The 9,857-nt window shown below is 43.9% G+C and overlaps 1 protein-coding gene across 3 annotated transcripts in view; it reads right to left on the reverse strand.

Annotated features, from left to right (window-relative positions):
• The window catches only part of Ndg (Nidogen), a 142,965-nt gene extending 134,471 nt beyond the window's left edge, over positions 1-8,494 (reverse strand). For all 3 annotated transcript variants that reach the window (XM_045749091.2, XM_069300139.1, XM_069300129.1), the window contains exon 1: positions 8,440-8,494. The gene's annotated coding sequence lies outside the window, so the exon portion shown is untranslated. The remainder of the gene's footprint in view (positions 1-8,439) is intronic.
• Between the last annotated feature and the right edge of the window lie 1,363 nt (positions 8,495-9,857).

Here is a 9,857-nt window from a genome sequence, read left to right on the forward strand (position 1 = left end):
GAGGAAAACAGTGGTGAAGGAACAAGTGATGAAACTGAAAAAGGGGGAGAATAGATACACAGAATGGCAGGGAGGTGTGTGAAGAACTCAACAAGATATTCCAGGAGGTCTTCACAAAAGAACAAGGAGAAGACCCTGCACTAAATGAGGAAGAGGTAAACCAAGCAACCTTGGAGGAATTTGACCTCACCAGTCATGAGGTCAAAAGGAATCTGTTGGAGCTGAATGTGGCAAAGGCTGTTGGGCCTGACAGACTCTCACCGTGGATATTAAAAGAAGGTGCAGTAGCACTAAGCGTTCCACTCTCTATGGTGTATAACAGGTCACTGGAAACAGTAGACCTACCGGAAAGCTGAAAAACAGCTAATGTAGTCCCAATATACAAAAAGGGTGACAGGCAAGAGGCACTGAATTACAGACCAGTTTTCCTAACTTGTATACCCATGCAAGGTGATGGAGATCATGAGGAAAAGGTTCATAGAGCATCTGGAGGGAAATAACTTTATAACACGACACCAGCATGGGTTCAGAGATAGTAAATCGTTCCTTACAGGTTTAATAGTTAAATAAATAGTTAATTAAATTTCTATGACCAAGCAAGAAAAATTAGACAAGAAAGAGAAGGGTGGGCAGACTGCATTTTCTTGGACTGTCAGAAAGCTTTTGACACAGTACCCCATAAAAGGCTGTTACAAAAGTTGGAGCAACAGGCAAGAGTAAAAGGCTAGGTGCTCCAGTGGATAAGGGAGAATCTAAACAACAGGAAACAGCGAGTAATTGTGAGGGGGAAACATCAGAGTGGCGAGATGTCACCAGCGGAGTCCCACAGGGCTCTGTACTTGGACCGATCCTGTTTCTAATATATGTAAACGATCTTCCAGAGAGTATATACTAATTTCTCTCAATGTTTGCTGATGATGCAAAAATTATGAGAAAAATCAAGGCAGATGAAGATAGACAGAGACTACAGGATGACCTGGACAAACTGGAGGAATGATCTAGAAAATGGCTACTAAAGTTCAACTCAGGAAAGTGTAAGGTAATGAAATTAGGCGAAAGGAGCAGAAGACTAAACACAAGGTACCATCTGGGAGGTGAAATCCTGCAAGAGTCAAATAGAGAGAAATATCTGGGGGTTGATATCACACCGAACCTGTCCCCAGAGGCCCACATCAAAAGGATATCATCAACGGCATATACTAGACTGGCCAACATAAGAACTGCCTTTAGAAACTTGTGTAAGGAATCGTTCAGGACCCTGTATACCACTTAGATCAGACCAATCCTGGAATATGCAGCTCCAGCTTGGAGTCTATACCTAGTTAAACACAAGACAAAGTTAGAGAAGATTCAGCGGCATGCCACCGGAACTGAGAGGTATGAGCTACGAGGAAAGTCTAAAGGAGCTGAACCTCACGTCCCTGGAAAACAGAAGAGTAAGGGGAAACATGATAACCATATATAAAATTCTCAGGGGAATTGTCAGGGTGGAAAAAGACAAACTCTTTAGCACGGGTGGAACACGAACAAGGAGACACAGGTGGAAACTTAGCACCCAGATGAGCCACAGAGACGTTAGAAAGAATTTTTTCAGTGTCAGAGTAGTTAATAAATGGAATGCATTAGGCAGTGATGTGGTGGAGGCTGACTCCATACACAGTTTCAAGTGCAGATATGATAGAGCCCAGTAGGCTCAGGAATCTGGACACCAGTTGATTGACGGTTGAGAGGCAGGACCAAAGAATCAGAGCTCAACCCCGCAAGCACAACTAGGTGAGTACAGTGCCACCAGTACGTGACACTGTATGGTGTCTGGTAGCTGAGTGGACAGCGCGCAGGGCTCGTAATTCTGTGGCCCGGATTCGGCTCCCGGATCAGGCAGAAACAAATGGGCAAAGTTTCTTTCACCCTGATGCCTCTGTTACCTAGCAGTAAATAGGTACCTGGGAGTTAGCCATCTGTTACGGGTTGCTTCCTGGGTGTGCGTGAGGGGGAAACAATAGTAGTTAGTAACAGTTGATTGAGTTGATAGGCGGGCCGAAAGAGCAAAGCTCAACCCCCGCAAGCACAACTAGGTGAATAGACGTGCACACTTTCTACTCTGAAGAGGAAAGTGAGTACTGAGCAGTACTCAAGACGGGACAGCACAAGTGATTTGAAGAGTACAACCATTGTGATGGGATCCCTGGATTTCAAAGTTCTCGTAATCCATCCTATCATTAATCCATCACCCTCACAGTGTTCAAGAGAGAACTGGATAAGCACCTCCAAAGGATACCTGATCAACCAGGTATCTGATCGTACGTCAGGCTGCGAGCAGCCGCGTCCAACAGCCTGGTTGATCAGTCTGGCAACCAGTGTGGGAACCGACCTGTGAGATTTATATTTATTTAATTTATATGAATTTATATTTACGTTAATTTATATACTTCGATAGCAATTTGTATAATGTTAAGTGGACTGTATTTCTGCAATAATCTCTTAATCTCACAAATCGATCCTCTACACATTAGGGGGGTTTATATTTATATATATGCAGCCAATCAAACTACAGTAATAGCTACATACATTGATGAGGTTCCTTATCTTATAGTACAGCAGGTTAGTCCACCAGGTATAACTAGGGTGTAGACACCAAATTATCCTCTTTGAGGTAGCTTCCATATCACCCAGTAACTGGTGCACAAACTCTTCCTCCCTCGTCTTGACCTGTCAAAAGTGCGCTAGCTGTGAAGCCAGAATCCTATATATGACAAGTATATCAGAGAAAACACTATACAGAACATTGAAGACCTGGCTTAATTACCTTTAGTATGAGGCGATTTCGCGATCTAACCGGATCACCCTATATCCTGACATTAATGGCCATAAATGAATGATAAACGGGTTTCGGATAGACTTAACTTGAATTGTAGACATCGTGTTGGAGATGGTACCTTTGGTTTCCATAACACTACGTCCAAGTAAAATTAACAGGAGCCGTATTTGCTCCCGTGTGAGCCTCTGGTCTCAATATAAACAATGGCTGTTTAACACTCCATTCTATTGACGTCTGGCCGACATTGTCCAGATATGATAGGAGCCAAATTTGCTCCACACGTCTCGGAGGTGACACAACAATGGCTGCCCTCCTTCCTCACTCTGACGCCTGGCTTACATTGTCCAGATTTCAGAACGTGATAGAAGGGTCACATTTACTCTACTTTAATATTGATAATTAAGTTAATTTATATAAGATGTTTTTATGATGGTAAAGTCCAAAGACTAATGTATTTAAGAATAATTCCCAGCAGAATAGCTGGTGAATTATAATAGTATGTGGTGATGATATCCCGTTTTCTTTAGATGGTAATTCCACTACAAGTTACGTTTTCTATGGGTAACTTGTTGGTAATACAGCAGCTATTATCTGTATGATTATTAAATGGTGTCGGATTTTCCGACAACCAGGAGGCCTGGTCGACGACCGGGCCGCGGGGACGCTAAGCCCCGGAAGCACCTCAAGGTAACCTCAAGGTAACCATCATTATTCTGGCCGACTCATTATTTGCTTGGTTATGCTCCCTAAACGTTAAGTCGTTAAACATCATTGTTCCCAAATCCTTTACATTCTGTTTTCCTACTATGGGCAGATTTGGATGTGTTTTATTCCCAGAATTAGGTTAAAGGTCCTCATTTTTTCCGTATATGAGTATCTGGAATTTATTACTGTTAAACATCATGTTATTTTCTGCTGCCCAATCGAAAACTTTATTAATATCTGCTTGCAGTTTTTCAAAGTCTTCAGCAAAGATAATTTTCAAGCTGATTTTTGTGTCATCTGCAATGGATGATAGGAATCTGTGACTTGTATTCTGATATGAGAATAAGGAAAATCAGTGGTCCAAGGACTGTACCCTGCGGTACAGAGCTTTTAACTGCGCTTGGAGTCGATTTTATATGGTTTGCTGTTACTCTTTGTGTTCTGTCTGATACTCTGACAGAAAGCTGAGTGTCCTACTTTACCAGTTATTCTCATTGACCTCATTTTGTGTGCTATCACTCCATGGTCACATTCTTCGAATGCTTTTGCGAAATCCGTGTATACCACATCAGCATTATGTTTTACTTCTAATGCCTCGGTGATTTTGTCGTAGTGGTCAAGTAGCTGTGAGAGACATGATCTTCCTGCTCTAAATCCATGTTGGCCTGGGTTGTGGAGGTCATTGGTTTCCATGAAACTAGTGACCTGACTCCTGATCACGCTCTCATATACTTTTATTATGTGAGACGTTAGTGTAACTGGTCTATAATTCTTTGCCAGTGCTTTGCTCCCTCCCTTGTGTAGAGTATGTCTGCTAATTTAAGCGAATCTGGTATCTCCCCCGTGTCCAAGCTCTTCCTCCACACTATATACTGAGTGCCTGTGCTACTGGCACTTTGCATTTCTTTATAAATATTGAATTCCATGAGTCTGGACCCGGGGCTGAGTGCATGGGCACGTTGTCAATTTTTCTTTCAAAATCTGCCATGCTCGTATTGATATCAGTTATATTTACAGGCGTTTCCTCATACTGTTTTTTTTTAGGATTTTACTAATTTCTCTGTCATCCTCAGTGTATGAACCTGCATTTGTACAAATAGGTTCAATACTGGCAGTGGTTTTTGCTTTTGATTTCGCATATGTGAAGAAATATTTTTTTTGTATTTCTTGAATTGCTTTCTGTTCTAGTTGTCTTTCTTCAATCTGCTATAAATGCTTCAGTCTGCTCGATTTCTTCAATCTCCCTGTTTATTTTATTCTTTCTTTGTATGGAAAGGCGTGTCTGCTTAATTTAAGCAGACACGCATTGAAGACCTTTAACATAAGTTAAACATAAGTTAACATAAGTGTGTGTGCATAACACATAAACACACTCACGCCCCACACACACGTGCACCACACGTACATACACGTGCACCACACGTACACACACGTGCACCATACGTACATACACGTGCACCACACGTACACACACGTGCACCACACGCACACACACGTGCACCACACGTACACACACGTGCACCACACGTACATACACGTGCACCACACGCACACACGTGCACCACACGCACACACACGTGCACCACACGCACACACACACGTACGCACGATACCTGTACAGATACCACACTAGCCTAGAGACGTGCGAGATACCATGGAGTCAAAACACGATAGACTGTACAAAGGTCCCCCGCCGGGTTCGGCCCCCAGTCCGTACACGAGGGTCCATGTTCTTCCTGGATAACTTGAAGGAGTTCCCGGAGTGGCTTGGCTCCTTATCAGTACTGATGATGCGGACACACACAAGGAGGATATACATGAGGGGAGATGTCGATAAGATGCAGGAAGACCCTTATAAACAGCGGGAGATGTCTTCCAATTGGTCTGTTAAGAGTTCAACTCCAGCAAATGAAGATTTGGGCTTGGGTAAGTAGGCCAGACACAAAGTAACAAGTTAAGAAAAAAAACACGCTTCTGAAGGTTGATGGAGAAAAAGACTTTCCTTGTGAGCACAAAGTAAAGATTAAGCAAGTCTAGATTTGTTACAAGATTGGTGCCAGGCATAACCAATAAAACTAAGGAACGAAGCCATGCTTAGGAAACTCAGCCTGGCAGTCGTATAAGAGGGGATCCACAGGAGGTATAATCACAAAAATAAGATATTATAATGATAAGTTGTGCAGGATGGACGTAATTGTTAATACAATAATCTCCACTGAGGCTGATTATTGTGCCCTCTGTGGTCCTTTTTGCGCTACCACTCACAGGATGAGAATGCTGCACATGCAAAGAGAGCCACTGACCGGAAAGAAAGTTCTCTCACTCACACAGGATAATGATAAAGTAGAAAGAGGCTGGAAGTAGAGGTACTGGAAGCCACCTTCATCACCCACAACTCTATCTGCCGATACGACCAAGCTCTAGAGTCTAGATATTTGAGAGAAACAATTACACCAGTTATTTGCAGTTAAGTAAATATACACACAAGTACAAGGACCCGTACTACCTACTAGACTTCAACCCCCGCAAACAAAATGCAAGGTAATGAGAATTTGGAATGGAGCTGGTAGATTCATCAAGCAGTATGAAATGATAGACGACTCCAGAGAACAAGGAAAGAGAAGGATCTGAATGTTGATATAGCGTCTAGACCTCCACCAAAGGCATTGTGTGCGGGAACTGCAGGATGTGCAGAATACCCCTGTTGAAAGCAGAGGTGCAACAAGTACTCTGAGAGAGAACTCTATCAACATCAGAGGCCCGAGACTGTTCAACACGCTTCCACTACACATAAGAAGCATAACTGGCCGACCCCTCACAGTGTTCAAGAGACAACTCGATAAGCACCTCCAACGGATACCTGATCAACCAGGCTGTGATTCATACGTCAGGCTGCGAGCAGCCGCGTCCAACAGCCTGGTTGACCAGTCCAACAACCAAGAGCCCTGGTCGACGACCGGGCCGCGGGGACGCTAAGCCCCGAAAACACCTAAAGGTATCCTCAAAGTATTGTACCCATTGATGTAATCAATACAATACCATCAAATGCATATGCAATTCTGACAGAACACGAGGAGAGCATTTATGCACCTAGAGAAAGGAGCCTCGAGAGCATTGTACTTAATGTGAGGCGCTTTCTGGAGTACGCCGCACCACCCTGGAACCTCCCGCCCAAATAAAGCATAAACAACAAACTAGAAAAAAGTCAGCAATACACGGCTCATGCCAGCACTGAGGAGAATTTAATTATGAGGAAAAGCTGAGGGAACTGAACTGAACTATACATAAATAATGACGGAATCGTGTAGACAAGATAGTAACATACACGATTATTAGGGAAATCGACAAGGTTAATAGTGAGAACAACTTCAATATAAGGCAGGATAACACAAGGGGGGGGGGGGAACTGTTCCGTATTAGGCAAGATAACACAAGGGTGGACATGTTCAGTATAAGGCAGGATAACACAAGGGGGGATATGTTCAGTATAAGGCAGGATAACACAAGGGGGGATATGTTCAGTATAAGGCAGGATAACACAAGAGGGGATATGTTCAGTATAAGGCAGGATAACACAAGGGTGGACATGTTCAGTATAAGGCAGGATAACACAAGGGGGGAAACTGTTCCGTATTAGGCAAGATAACACAAGGGTGGACATGTTCAGTATAAGGCAGGATAACACAAGGGTGGACATGTTCAGTATAAGGCAGGATAACACAAGGGTGGACATGTTCAGTATAAGGCAGGATAACACAAGGGGGGGATATGTTCAGTATAAGACAGGATAACACAAGGGGGACATGTTCAGTATAAGGCAGGATAACACAAGGGGGACATGTTCAGTATAAGGCAGGATAACACAAGGGGGGACATGATCAGTATAAGGCAAGATAACACAAGGGGACATGTTCAGTATAAGGCAGGATAACACAAGGGGACATGATCAGTATAAGGCAGGATAACACAAGGGGACATGATCAGTATAAGGCAGGATAACACAAGGGGACATGTTCAGTATGAGGCAGGATAACACAAGGGGACATGTTCAGTATGAGGCAGGATAACACAAGGGGGGATATGTTCAGTATAAGACAGGATAACACAAGGGGGACATGTTCAGTATAAGGCAGGATAACACAAGGGGGACATGTTCAGTATAATGCAAGATAACACAAGGGGACATGTTCAGTATAAGGCAGGATAACACAAGGGGGACATGTTCAGTATAATGCAAGATAACACAAGGGGACATGTTCAGTATAAGGCAGGATAACACAAGGGGGACATGTTCAGTATAATGCAAGATAACACAAGGGGACATGTTCAGTATAAGGCAGGATAACACAAGGGGGACATGTTCAGTATAATGCAAGATAACACAAGGGGACATGTTCAGTATAAGGCAGGATGACACAAGGGGGACATGAATCACAGTGTTGTTTACGAGTACTCAGGCAGGAGAAGTGAACACATGGAGTAGACTAGTGGGAGAAACAGCAGAATCAATCAAAGTAATTCAAAAAGAGATAAGGCAGGGAGCAGGAGGGTCGAGAGTCACCGCATGAGACTGTCGGCACCTGATAAGGCGGGGCCCAGGAGTTAACGCTTGACCCCTGCAAAAACATTTTGGTAAATAAATTTCGTACGCGCGCGTGTATAAAAGAACACTTCAGGTCAGACATTGTTCCCTGTTCCTCCCCCCTCCCCCCCTTCAGGTCAGACAACGTGCCTTGTTCCCTACTTCACTTAAGGTAAACAATCTAGAATCTTCACATTGCTGGCCTAACTGCACTTCTCTTTATATTCTGACGCAGACAGTCTGCGTCATTTGGCACTGTAGAGTGTCTGCGCACCGACACTTTCAGGCAAGAATCTGAGAAAGTTAGAGTTTCGAGTAGCGGGCAACACCGTACAGGCAGCAGCAAGAGACCGACGTGACCACCAGGGCGGCCGACGTGTCACTGGCGCCTCCACCACCCACCTGCCCGGCCCAGGATGTCGCCTTGGCACCCGGCTCCTTCACAGCTTGTTCTAAGTCATCTTCTCAGGTCCATCTTTTCTCCGCAATATCCTCCAACAAATTAACATTTTCGAATTAAAACAATACGCTGTACGTAAATGCTTTATATTCTATAGAAATTCATGTATACAATCCAGCAGTATAGATTAGCACGTTACATGAAGGCACAGAATAGAGTTCAAATTTGAAGAGTTCTTGGGATGGAGTGTGAGGAGGCCATGATTGGGGTGTGACCAGCCTCCTCCTCCTCCTCAACCCCCCGCCCGACCCAGAGTTTAAACCTACAATACATGAGAGGTTTGAGTGTACACGTTATCTTCTTCTTGAGGTTATCGTGAGGTGATTTCGGGGCTTAGCGGCCCTGCGGCCCGGTCCTCGACCAGGCCTCCTTTCTGTTACATCCCCCCCCCCCCCCAGGAAGCAGCTATCTCAAACTCTGCCCATTTGTTTCCGCCTCCACCGGGGATCAAACCCGGAACCTCAGGACTACGAATCCGAAGCGCTGTCTACTCAGCTGTCTGGCCACCTATGGAATACATACGCTGGATGTTGATGGGTTGGCCAGGTCACCTAAACATTTACTAGCCAGAGTAACCAGATTTACCCACTGACGTCACTGGTAGTGATACAATGATTCTTTCCTCTGGATTGTTTAGTCATAGTTTTATAACAATATTTGTAACACCATTCCTGTCCTTTGGGTAATTTTACATATACATATACATATATATTCATACATCAACCCGTCCTCTTAAAATTACGTCGCTTTTCGCTCGTATGAGCTATGGCCAAAAACGGACGTAATTTGAAATGAAATCGGCTCACGAAAATGACGTACTGTCCCGTTGTCTGTTTTGGGTCCTCCGGCTTACTCGGAAAGGTTAGGAGAGGAAACTTTCAATTAACGGTTATCATGACGTTTTGGAACCTTAGGAGAACTTCCTGCCCTCCTAACCTACCAGAGAACATTTAACTTGCTGTTTTGGAAACAAAAAATGCAAAATTTATTTTCAATTATTTTTCATTTTTAAATTACCTCCATTTTCGGCCATACGGGCCAACGGCCAAATTCAGACGTAATTTATAAGAGGAAAGGTTGTGTCTATATGCACAAATATACATACATATATCAATCGTCTTTTTATATCATAAGTGGTTCACAGAGTGGCCCAACAACAGTCACTATACAAGGCAGTTTAAATCTGCAGTGAGTCAGTTACCACGCTGCTCCACACCCACCCAGCTGACCACACCACAGCTTTAGTTGATTGGCAGTTGAGGTGCGGGACCAAAGAGCCAGAGCTCAACCCC

This window comes from Procambarus clarkii, chromosome 5, assembly GCF_040958095.1.
Source record: "Procambarus clarkii isolate CNS0578487 chromosome 5, FALCON_Pclarkii_2.0, whole genome shotgun sequence".
NCBI lineage: Eukaryota > Metazoa > Arthropoda > Malacostraca > Decapoda > Cambaridae > Procambarus > Procambarus clarkii.